Source organism: Apus apus, chromosome 3 (genome assembly GCF_020740795.1).
Source record: "Apus apus isolate bApuApu2 chromosome 3, bApuApu2.pri.cur, whole genome shotgun sequence".
Taxonomy (NCBI): domain Eukaryota; kingdom Metazoa; phylum Chordata; class Aves; order Apodiformes; family Apodidae; genus Apus; species Apus apus.
In genome coordinates this window covers 24556361-24569950 of record NC_067284.1, presented here as the reverse complement: position 1 = coordinate 24569950, position 13590 = coordinate 24556361, and positions in this window count along the sequence as shown.

Below are 13590 nucleotides of genomic sequence, written 5' to 3'. Positions count from 1 at the left end.
CTGTTTTTGCCTTGTGCTTTTTTCTATCCTGGCTTACATACTCTTACTTGCTCTGGTTCTTTATTTTCACATGTAAAACCCATTGCATTTCTTTAATCTCCTCTAGTACAGCCTCACCATCACTTACACTACATTGACTTAATTGATTTCAGGGGCACCAGAAAGAATAAGAGGATAATCCAATTTGGAAGACATGAGGACTCAGATAGTAGAAAGTGGCAAAAATGAGGAAGGGAGTGCCTACAATAATCCTTAAACTAGATGCTCCTGTGTTGCAAAGGGAGAACTCTGCCAGGTGTATGGATTTCTGCCCAGGAGCAGCAGGAGATCTGCTGGCACAACTGCGACACGCAGGTTGGGCACACCATCAGCTCACTTGAGCTCTCCAGAGTCCAGCAAATAAGGGGTCAGCTCACTTGCACGACTTCCCAGCATCCTTACAGAAAACCAATGTCCTCCTCCACTAGCCCCAGTCCCACTTTAAGTATTAGGAGTGAGCTGGGAATACACGTCTGGGGAAACTTGCATTCCATGTTCCCTATTTCCACCATGGCCAAGAACAGAGAGCATTTCATTTTCTCTCCCTGGGCTATGAAACACAACAAACATCTGTCTCTTTGTTCCAAGAATCTGCTGATGCAGTTTGCTAAAGGCAGAGAAGTACTGGCATTAGGGAGACAATTTCTATTTCTGAAAACTGCACTGTCAGACCAGTCCCTAGTGGGAGGCAGTTACACAGCATGGCAGCACCTCACCTTGGCTTAGTTGATTCCCTGGCTTGTACTTGGGTCAGCAGGACAGTGGCTTAATTGCCAGACTCTGTGAAAGAAAACGTAGGACCAAAATTAGAGGAACAGACTTAATAACAATGAGTATCTGAGCCAGGCTGTCAGTTATTTCAGTCACCTTCCTGGTGACTGAGCTCACAGGGCTGATAATGCTGTTAGTAACATGACTGCAAATAGGGGAAGGCTTCCCAAGAGCAGTTCATTACTATGTATTCATTTAAAAATTGCATCTCATTAGTTGTCATTATTTAATATCTGAAACATGCTCATCTGACATAATTCCCATTAGTTATGTTCAAAAGTGCTTATGTCATCTAAAGCCCTGTCAAAGTCCCCAGACCACCAGGATAAACGTGTCCCCTCACTGTTTCTGCAATGTAAGGCTGTTCTTTTTTAGCTCCAGTTGAAGATCAATTTCAAGAGTTCAGATGTGCTCTCCCACATAGTGATTTAAAAAGTAAAAGAAAAACCTAGCAGGCAGGCCCTGAAAGGCTGACCTTGAGAAGCTGACCTGCTGAATGGCTTTTGGTGTCCCAGATCCACCCAACGGATGCTGGCCATGCCTTGGATCTCCATCAGCCTCCTAACACTGCCAATGCAGAGCACAGCCCTCCCCAGTGGTGACAGGAACTAGTGGAGATCACAAGCTGCATTTCACATTGCTATTATCACACAATCAGAACTGCTGTCAACACTGAAATTCCTGCAAAGCTGAAATTTCTCTGTGACTGGCTAAAGAACTTGAGGAAATGGATACAATGTAGAAGTATATTAAATAATGTCTTTTAAAATGGTATGGTATTACAAATTTCTCAAAATATCTGCACTAAAACTTGTCTTGACAACATTGCCAGTGAAAATGCAGTGATTGCATGTGTTTTACCTAGAGCAGGTTATAATGGAGATATGAATGCCTCTTCCATTATATAGAATTGCCAGCTCTTTTACTGAAATAAATTGCTCCTTTACATTTTGCAATGAATATACTATTTGTAGCAGGAAAGTTTAAGAGTTCATTTTCTTAATGAATGCAGACAGTAGCACAGCTTGCCATGCTGCTCTGGATACACACTACTGACTTACATTTTGCTCTCCAAACCTGTCAGGATTTTATGTGCTGGACAAACTGGAATTTTGCTTCCAGCTTTTCAGCTGTCCCCATGCCTGTCCTCACTATTTCCTGTCTCTCCATCAGTACACACAACTTCTCATGCCCCAGCCTGCATCTCACTTCTGCTGCCCAACAGCCTAGCTCACTGGCAGCTGTCCTTGGCTGAGTGTCTCAGGGAAGGCAGCATTTTCTCCTGTATGCCTTTTCTCAGAGGAAAAATATACCAAGGTTTGCACAGAAACTGTTTAGTCAGCAAATGTGCTCAAGCAGCTAAAAAACCAGGTCTGACAAGTAGTGATGTAGTTCAAACTCCAACTTCATGACTCTGAACAGGGCAGTTACTTTCATTTCCCTCCTCTTGCCTCTCTCATTATGGAGCTCATGTAAGCATGGAGTGCTTACATACAGAAAAGTTGAGGTGGGAAGAGACCTCTGGAAAACATCTATTCCAAACCCAGAGTCACCTAACAGGGTCACCTACAGCAGTTTTTGCAGGACCCCATCCAGTCAGGTTTAGACTGTCTCCAAGGCTGGTTTAGTGCTAGGGTTTAGTGTACCACTCAATCAATCCTGTGCTGAGTTGCTGAGTTGCTTGGTGAGCCCCTACACACAAGCCAACAGTTGGCCCTGTTCTCCACCCTGCTCCTGCAGTGAGAGGCCACCAACATTCAGGCTGCATGCTGGGTATGGCTGCAGGAGGACGTATGAGGTAGGAAAAGTAGGAAACATGCACTGATGGGGAAAAAAAGGTGGAGATGTGAGATAAGGGAACCCAGATGCTGAAGCAATGGAGGGAGGTTGGTCCTAGGGGTTCCAGGGGAGCAAGCAGGAGAATATGATCCTGGACTGAGAGGGGACTGTTAATAGGAGAGGGGTACACGGGGTTGATGTACTAGTGCAGTGGGATAAGATTATAGCAAAGAAAAGGTGGGGTTGAAAGTGTGTCTTCTTTGGTGCTTGTGTACAGCCCATCCAAAGCACATTTGGCGAAAAGCCATTTTCTCTCCTTGCCTTGGTCTTCCTCTGAAGCCTCAGCAGGCCAAAACAACTGGATCCCAACTTAGGACTCTTTATGTGTTGCCTCACTTAACTCCCTGGGATCTGTTTTTTTCTAAGCTTTACACTCTTGGATGTTTCAGCTGCAAGAATTTTTATCACACTCGTATCAGTCAGGAAGCCTGAAGGTTCATCAGCCTTTCAACCACCGGCTGTTTGATCAGGTGCACCGAGGTAGCAGGGAGAATTCAAATAACTCTCTGTCTATACAATAGCTATTGTTTCCTCTATCTCCCAACTCCAGAGCTAGAAAAGAAAGATGTTGTTTTCCACCTTTGCTTCTAAAAGCCAGGGTTTTCAAACAGCCTTTTGATCTGACTTTGACTGTCAAGGCAAGCAGTTCCTGGCCTGCATACAAAAGGCACTCGCTCTCCCTCGCCTACTCAGGTCATTAAACTTCAGGGCCTAATTCACTGCTGCTGTTCATTTCAAGTTGGGAAACTGCTGCTGCCAGGTAAGTTCATAATGCTATTGTGCCGTTTTGTTGAAGATTCACTTCTGCTTTCCAAAACAAGAGAATTGAGCCTCTAGTATTGATTTCCTAATGAATGAATTGCACCAAGAAAACCATTCTTCAGTCATTTCAGCATGACATGAAGTATGTCTCAAGTAAATCAAAGCATCAGTAATGAGAGCAACAGACAAAGAGTGGACAGATAAACAGTGTGGCCTTGATGATTTAAAAGCTGCGTGCATGTGAGAAGTCTGCATCTGATTATGCTAAAGAAATCCGTTCCTCTCATCTTCTCTCTCCTTTGCTCGGCCTATGGCAAAGGAGAAAATTCATCCCTGCTGTAAGTCAACTGAAGTCATTCTGATCTTGCTGTTTTTAATGCTTACTGCTGTGCTTTTTGTATTTATATGCAGAAAGCACAAAGAAAGAAAAGAGAGAGAGAAATTAGTCAAAGTTACAATAACAAGTGAGATACCAAGTGAAGATTAAAGCAAGAAACAAAATACTACAGCTCAGCATGAGGTCAAACACACAGAAAAACTGTGTTTTAACTCAAACTCTCCTCTGCCCTCTTTGCCTATACATTGACTTGTTAGACTGTCATCAGAGTGCTGCCCAACATATGCCCATAAATCTTAAAAAATGAAAAAGGCTTAAGGATGAAACTTTGCTTTAAAATAAGTTGGATACTTTCCACATAGAATATACAAATTCCAACTAATTCTAATGTGGCTGTGTAAAATACAGGAGTTTCTCAAGGACAGAACAACTACTTATCTTTGCTGTGGGAAGCTCACTCCATGCCAGGGAACACCATGAGCTGACTTGGAAGGGACCCTTGCTTTCCGCTCCCACTCTTCACGAGCCAAATGCAAAACTGCTCAAGTTTGTCAGGTCTTCACATACGTATCACTTTATCTCTCTCTACATATATATGTGTGTGTGTGTGTTTGTAGGTACATACATGTATATCTGCCTGTATATAGGCAATGCTTTGAAATGAATAAAGCTACAATCCTCTGGAATCTTCCAAATTTAGGGGCAAAGGAAGAATAGTTTTCAGAATTGCAACTTCACAGAGACACATCTAAATCTTGTCTGTATCTTCTTTTTGTCTGGACTTAAGTCTCTGTGCCTTAGTATCCAAGGTATTCATTTTATATGCTTTGAGATAAAGCCTAAGATAAAAGTGATCTCTTATCTTCCTGACCCTTGCTGCTTAGGGAAGAATAAAATTAGAAGGTTAACTGGCAATGGAAAATCTTCCACAAAGGACAATGGAAAGTCGCAATGTTTCAGGGATTCGTTCTGTTAATGAGTAACAATAAATAGTACCTTTGTCTCCCTGTCTAGTGATTTTGGACCAGCCAGCATTGCTGTATACTCTTCCAACTGCAAAGCAGTGTTGCTGTTCTGTAAGGCCCACCCTGGCCTGCAGGCAGGGCATGCTGTGTGCACACCTGGGGATGGCAGCTGTAAGGACTGCAGTGTAATACAAAGGTATCTGTTTATACCTGGGTTTTAGAAGCCACCAGAGTAACTCTGTGTACTGAGACTGCAAAACTCATGTAGTAAGGAAGATAAATTAGCAACACTGCACTCATGGCTTGGGTGCCACTGCAATGGCTAGTCAAGGTGTTTGCAGCACAAAGCATACACAAAGGTGTTTATGCACAAGCATAAAGCAGCTGTCAGGGACAGGAGTAAACCCAGGAGACCACAGCTGTAGACCTGTCACCTACACACCACACACTTCTGTTTTCTCCCTGGGGTAAAATTCATGTTGTATCGTTACAGCTGTGTTTGTGAGCTCAGCTGAGGGCATCTGCCCAGATAAATGCATCAAAGCTGAACAAAGACAAAGCTCCAAATATGGAAGTTGGTGACAAAACATAGATAGTGAAAGTACCCATGTGCCCAGTGTGCTGGAGAAGATACGGTTCTGTAAACACAGCACTTGTCTCAGAACATAAGGTGGTCATATAGTCATCTAGTATACTTGCATAGGAGTATTCTGCCCTGCTGAGACATTTTAAAGAAAATATTGGTGAATGGCAGCTATGATTTTACCCACATGTACCTCAAGAAGCATCCAACTAGAGTGCAAGACAATGTAGAGGGCTGCAACATTAGTCATGTCAAAAAAACATGTCTAAAAACTCTCTTTAAGCCGGGAGTGGCTCCTCTTCTTTCTCAAGCACATTGCTGAACCTCCCACAGGCTCAATAGTTTGATATTTTAATTATATGTAATATTTACTAACATTTCTATTTCACAGAATCACAGGATTAGTGTTTGAGGTTTGAAGGGACCTCTGATGCCCATCTGGTCCAACATGCCTGCTCAAGCAGGGTGACCTACAGCCGGTTGCCCAGGAGATATTCCAGCTGCCTTTTGAATATTTCCTAGGATGAAGACTCCCCAACCTCTCTGGGCCATCTGTGCCAGTGCTCAGTCACCTTCCCAGTGAAAGTGTTTCCTTATGTTCAGATGGTACCTCCTGTGCTTCATTTTAATTATTTTAAAGCTAATAACCCCCACAGAAGATTTAAAAAGACAGATTTTATAGATGGTAATAATATGGCACAAAAAGACAGTAATTGCCAGTCTGGAGTGATCCAGCAGCCCCAGGTCAATAACAAGTGTGGTCTCCTAATTCCATGCCTTTCTCTCACACGTCTTCCTTTACCTTCAAAACTTGTGGTGTCTCCTCCTTTACCTGTCCATTTCATCCACCCTCATGAGGAAGCAGGACCAGGATATGGTCACTACTGGTGAGGGAGTAATGAGAATTGTCAAACTGGCCGATGTCCATCCAGCACAGGACTCTCCTCTATGGTGGACAGCAGCACATGCACAGGGGCACAACCAAGGCCATATGTAGGCTGAACTTTCTCCTGACATGCCCTCTTGATCTCCAGCAAATAGCCATTTAGGAACTTCCTGAGGTGAAAGTTTCATCCAAATCCCTGTGTACAAATGAATATATCTTCCATTAACTCATCTAATCTCTTCTTGAATCTACTTGCACTTTTGGCCACCATAAAATCTTTCACAATGCTTTTATACACTCATGAACAAGTCTCGTTTGTTGTTAAACTGTCTGCCTGACCATTTGCTTGAGTCTATTTGAATTTTATGTAACTACTAACTTAGGCTGAAAGGTGTTTTGCCTGGTGTCCAGAATAACAACAACTGACATTTTCTTGAGCCTCTTATTGGCTTCAAGCTACCAGTGTAAATGATGAGGGGATGGAAGATGGAGCTTCTAGAGCAAATAAATGTTGAGCATCTGCACACAACCAAAAAAACACCTCATCTAGAAGAGGCATGAAGGGAAAAATAAGGTGGTAAATTTCCACAATTTCTCATTCTCTCAAACTTTTGAACTGCTGCCAACTTCAAACCTAAGCTGGCATATTTCTTATTTTGTTGTTTTTAACAGGAGATAATTATAGCTCATTGTTCCACAGCTTACTATGTAAAATGCTGAGTGGTACTTCTGTCTATTCTTCTTAGCTCTGAGGAACTTTAACTACTTTTTATCCTTGTGTCCCAGATAACTGTTATTTAGCAGTTAAAAGTCCATTAAAAATGAGGCCAAACATAGATGAAAATGCCAACAAAAATATCTCTGAAAAGACAGATTAATAACTTGGCAGTGCCAGTAGAAACAGGTTTTCTCACACTGTATTTTTAAACCTACCTAATGAACATTTCACAAACTTTAAGCACATTTTATGAAAAGGACTTTCTACAAAGTAATTGTCCTAAGGACGGGAAATTTAAAAATGTGACACTCTGAAACAACACCCAATGAGGACACTTTCGGCAAATATCTGTGTGTATTTCTTTCATGACCTAGAGTTCAAATTTCTCTACTGTTTTGCACACTATGGAAATAAGCTTAAACTATAATGCACAATTAAAATGAAGATGGAAAATCATGTTTGAGTTGCACTCTTGCACTTTTCCACAATTAGGAAGGCAACAGTTCCCTTGGGTTTTCCTTCTTTGGCTGTGAAGGCAAAATGGCTGGATAGTATTTCCAAAACATTTCTGTGCTCTTCCACAACATCAATTAGCTCAATAAAAGGAGGTGCCTTCTCCCACTCTTTTAATCCAAACTTCAATTGGAAGACACATCATTAGAAAACATTCTTTTACAGGTTCCTCAATTTTTCTTTTTTAACTTGAAGTCTTCCACACTAAAAGGATGCTCAGATCATCCCTTCTCTCCGCGTGAACTTTGCTAACGAGAAAGTCCTCAGCTTTTTTTCTTCCTTGTGGATGAGTAGGGAAAAAACAGTGCCTTTCCTGCTGGCAGAAATACAGGGCACCAGAATCTTAGACTAGCACAGAGATTCGTCACTGACAGAAGGAACAAAGGTCAAATAATTTCTTACTAAAAAATATCTAAAACAGTGAAAACTTGGAAGAACAAGTTGCAACCAGAATTCCTGACCAGGTCACAGCAATAAAATCTATCTTCCTACATGTAAAACTAACTTTAAAATACTAAACAATCATTAGTAAAGTCTGTGTTTTGCAGTACTGGTTGAAGAAGCCTAAGAAGCTGGCAGAGGCAGGGCTGGCAAACAGACAGCAAGGCAGGATGACAACCTGAACAGGGTAATAAAAGCACGCCTCTGTGTCAGTGGGCACACTTCACAGGCCAGATGTTTGTGGAAACACACAGTCACTAGAGCCTGAAATAACTGTTCAGAGCACAAAGTAGGGCAGTTCTAGATACAGAGCCACTACCTCTGCAAGGCTGCCAGGAGGAGGATACAGATAACTGGTGATAACTATCTTTTAATGAGGGGAATGATTTTTTATGTGCCAGAGGCAGCAAATATCCCCAATAAAACTGTTGTTCATCCATTCCTAACAGTTTATGGCATTGTTTGCAATGTATTCCAATCAGAACCTCATGGTCATTCAGAGATACAAAATAAGCGTCATTGTTTGTTCATGTTATGCTATGGGCTGATAAAAAGAGACAAACAAGAAGTTCCTGTTAAAGAATAAAAGACAACTAGAATATTTTCATTAACCCATCAGAGGCCTGACATTATACCAAGGACCATGGACTATATATATATATTTTTTTTTTTTTTTTATAGGAACATGTTTTGACAAGAAAAGTATCTGGATTTTGATTGATTGGTCCTTGTTTATGTTGAGTAAGTTTTATGTAATAGGAATGGCTAGGCACTGCACAAAGAACCAAGCGGGGTATGATGCAAATCTTGAAGGAGATGGAAATAACCCATAGGGTTATTATTTATTATGGAGATGTTCAAAAGCATGTAACTACCACTGAAAGTGCCAGGATTTCAGTTCATAAGTTCCATGAACCTTCATGGCTTTTTCTGATCTAGTGTTATGGAAATTGAAACTGTTTTCTTCTTAAGTGCTGTAAAAATGAGGAATCCAACTCCAAAATGCTGTGCTCACATGAACCAAAACAGAAAAAGAAAAAATCCAGTGAACGTGAAATGTCAAACAGAAAAGAAACAAATTCATACAAGTACATAAGATACAAAAAGTCAGTCCAAAAATTATATCTGGCTATGTGGTTAGCCTTGATAACTTCAACAAAGCCTTTCCAGGTTGGTTTTAAGCTAACCTAGTGCTTTTTTCTTATTTAATAACTTCAATGATTTGTAGCCCTGTTTGTATGCTATTTCCTCCTATTTTAATCCTCACAGGATCAGTGAAATGTTAGCTCAGGGATACTTTCTCTCTGAAGTACAAGGCTTAGTCAACCTGTTCTGCATAAACATCTGAAAATACACAGATCAATTGATTTACAGTATCTAGCTTGCCCATTCCTTCCTGCCCTGAGATAGTAAAGATTAGAGACATGAGACACATTTATTATGTCTTCCCTATGCTTGAACAATCATCATAAAAACACAGTTCTGCTACATCCATCCTTGTGCTTTGCCATCACAACAGGGCTTTAAGGATGAAAGCTGATCCCACCAGGTTTTCTTCCTCCCATTTCTGAAGGCTAGTCAGGCAGATGTGTAATGTGGGACTGAAATAAAAGGGATGGTTCCAAATTTGGTAAAGTCAACCAGTGTCATCCCCTTTTTAGGGCCTAAAATATATAAAAATAGGATAGGTAGTTCTTCTTGATACTTCTGTATGGCACTTTCCATCCAAAAGAATCTCAGGGACAAGTGAATGCTTCCACACACTGCTGAGAGCCCGAAGCTCCCCAAGTGGAGTTCTGGGGCTGTGATCTGAAACAGCTGCAAGGACTAACACATGTAGCTCAAGCTGCAGGAGGGTGGCAGCAGAAGCAGGCTCCTCTTAACTAGATCAGAGATGGTTAAGTACCAAGATCTACTCTTGACTTAAAACAAGGCTTGTGACATCTTAAACCACAGTTTGTCAGGACAATGGCCATTCCACTTGGAATATTCATGTACCAATTAAAGTACATTTTTTTGGGCTCCAGTATCCCAAACTGTGCAGCCTTGATAGTCTGCCAGCTCTAGCTGGTTGGGCAAACTGCACTAGAAGCACACCTGACTTGAACCCACTCACACACCATGTGTGCCCTCATCCTCCCTGTGCCTAGTCTCTTTGACACCTGATCACCACCATGACCAACAAATTTGATTGCTCACAGATTAATCAGACTGAGCAAAAGACTGACCTCTATCTGACAGTTTCAAAAGCTCTTGTTCAAGGAAGAATACATGTCAACATTGATTTGAACTTCTCTAGAGTAACTGAAAGGAGATCATCTGTCTTCCTATGTTGTCTATTCCAAAACTGGAGGAAAAAAACTGCAGACCATGAACACAGCTGAAGCAGGCACATTTGTGTATCTGCCTGAACCCTACACTGAACCCCTATTTTTACCCACTGTTATAGCTAAGATGGCTGAATTACAAGGTCACGTATTTCGCTGAAGGCCATACCATGAGTCATTTGATTAAAACTCTGCCCTTCCTGGCTCTCAGTCCTTTGCTCTACTCATTAGTACACACAATGTAATGAAATGTTGGAATATCCCCAGAAGGGAGTCTTACTTAGACCACTTCCTCTGTAGTTCACTACCACAGACCTCAAATCTGGGCTTGGGCAGCTTTCCAGCTGAACTACATGATGCAAAATAACATTTTAAGTTACATTTCAAGTGGGATAATGAGCAGCTACAGAACTTCAACATTGTTCTAAATTTAAACAAAACAGCAAGAGGAATTTTAGAGAGCATTCAAGAGAGTAAATAGAATGGAGGCTAAGCAAATACACAGCAGACAATATTCGCCCTTCCCGTTATCCATCTTGACAGGAGTTCTTTGATGCACTTAGTACTCGTGACCTCCCCTCCCTTGCCTTTTTTCAATTTCTAGCAAAACCCCTTTACCCAACTCTCTAACCCAGAATAATTGAAAACTGAAAAGCTGTAAAATTAACCAGCTGTGCTGACTGATGAGAAATCATTGATAACATTAGATACTTAATTAAAGTTGCATTAAAACTCTTCCATTTAATAACACAGTTTAAGGAAGGGTTCATTTCATAAACTCATAGGGTGTTGGAATGAAAGATGTGATAGTTCCCATGTAACCTCATAAATTCTCTTGCTAGTCAGTCTAAAATCTATGAGCTCTAATAAAATTCTCATGAGAACACAGTATCCGTCCATAAAAACTCCTGAACCCCCCATGGGAATAGGCTGGTTTAGAAGGGATCAGAGGTTCAAGTCTGTGGTTTATTTATTAAAATTTTCTCAGTAAATACATCATGGTATAATAGATAACAACCACACTGTTCTGTGCTACTAACATCCGTCTTCCATAAAATACATGAACAGCTTCAAAAATAGGAAGGAAGAACCTTGTGTTACATTTATATGTGGGTGCACCGAAACTTTTCCCAAAAAGAGGCTGAAATCATAAACGAGAATGAGAATTTCTTCCTTATTCGTCCCCTCACAAAACCAGTCATCAGAAGCAGATAAAATGTTGCTCTACGCAAAGCGACAAAAAGGGAATTCAGATCACTTGAACTTTTAATAAACTGGGCTGAGGTTAGACACGGTCCCAAAAGATGGTGATGACCTAGAGATAACCTAGCTGTAGTATTAAAAGTGTGAATCTGATTAGGAACACCATGTCCATGCTGGAAATACAAGCATTTTGTATAGTCTGTGGTTGGAGGCTCTGAAGCAAGTTTACCTCCTCCCTTTATAAAAGCCTTCAAAACAACCCTAAAAAAGAAAAGTGCAAGTTCCCTTCCTTTGTGCCAGTGAACAGCAGCAGGAATGTGACATACAGCAGTAGCTTCTGTGGGGCAATATTGCACCCAAGAATTGCTCAAATACTCTAGTGACAAGTTTGATAGCTAGTTGGTGTCAGACTAATTATTCTAACACAGGGTCCACACAGTCATTCCCACCATAAAAGGTTCCTCAGGGAGGGAAAGTATCACTAAAATCCAGAAAGAATTATTTTTATTTTTTTTCTGCTGGAAAGCAAAACCATTTGGTCTAAATCTTGGGTCTCTGGTGGTGTTGCCTTAAAGAACACTTCCACTCTAAGGAAGAGTAAGTCTTTCATAGATGTTTTATGGCAGGTCATTACAAGCCTCTAGAGGCAGGCTCTTGGGGTGGCCAAGCATTATAGCCAGCTGCCAGCTTCCAGCTCCAAAAATGTACAGGCTGCACTGGTCACAGCTCTCCTAGTCCAGAAGACACTGCTTCATGCAGCTGTGCAAAGCATTACAGCTCAAGCATGCTGCAGAGCCCAAAACCACCATTACTCTGAGGTGCTGAGGCTGACTATGCCATAGGCAAGTCTCCATTTCCCCTACTCAGCAACTCCCATATCCTCCACTCTTCTCCTGGGACTTCTGTATGAAGAGAAAATGGCAGAGGAGGATGCCATGCGGAAAGGTTGGAATATCCTTGCATATTCCTTGCCTTGCCTCCCTGGGACACAAATACATAGCTTTCATACTCAGTCGCTCTGCGCTCCATATTGCATCCCATACCCATCTCCCCATTCCCTAATGCTGATGCAGTCTCTGCCTACGAAGAGCACAAGGCCGAGCAGCAAACAGGCCATTATCACAGAATCACAGAATGGTAGGGGCTGGAAGGGACCTCTGGAGATGATCTAGTCCAATCCCCTTGCTAGAGAAGGATCCCCCAGAGCAGATTACACAGGAACACATCCAGCCAGGTTTTTAATATCTCCAGGGATGGAGACCCCACTACCTCCCTGGGCAGCCTGTCCCAGTGCTCTGTTACCCTGAGAGTAAAGAAGTATTTTCTCATATTCAGGAGATTCAAGAGATACTAGTCTCATCTCTCTGTAGTCTGCATGCATGCAGATCCTGCTCAGAAAAATGGATGCTGTTCTGATTTCTGCCAACCATCCGCTGAAATGTAAATGTGTTTTACTTTTTATTCTCTGTTTCTAACAACTCCAAGCAGCTTCACAGACTTCCTTCACTTACCATAACAACACCCTGAACGTGTTCATAAAATTTGCTTAGCTTTGATAATAAAGTTCTGGCTTTGTATTTCAAAGCAGTGTACTTCATGTCCTTCTGGGACTGCATTTTTATTAAAAATTCTCTGTATCTTTCTCTCCACGTGAGCTCTGTACATGCAAAGTATTTGAATCCATGGATTAGAAAGATACTTAACAAAAACATCCAAATAACTGTTCTTTTCTTTTTTATTTTTTTTTTCTGGAAGAAGTCAAACTTTGTGTGTGTGTGCATGCTTAGCATGTGACAGCGCTGGTTTCCTTCACAGAGACCCACTCAATAAATGCTTAAATAGATATGTGTATGTAAAATTCAACTGTTCAACATGTAAAGTAACCATTTAAACTCTTCCTTAATTTCTTAATGGAATCAAGAGTTTGATCCTACAAATAGTGTACACTACTATTTACTGTTAACCAGATATAGATGTGCATATACAGGCAGTTGGCAGGCACAGTACCTGTACACATCTGTACATGTTTTCTCTGGAACAGAGCTGGCATTTGCATTTGCCAAATGATTTACACCATTTGGATAAGAGAAAGCAAGGAAATATAGTATTCGTTGACTTTTGCAAAGTAGAAACTAGATATTAATTCCATTTTAGCCTACTCAAAATCCTAAAGCTTTAGGGAAAGCTTCTGCTTGCATTTTAGCTC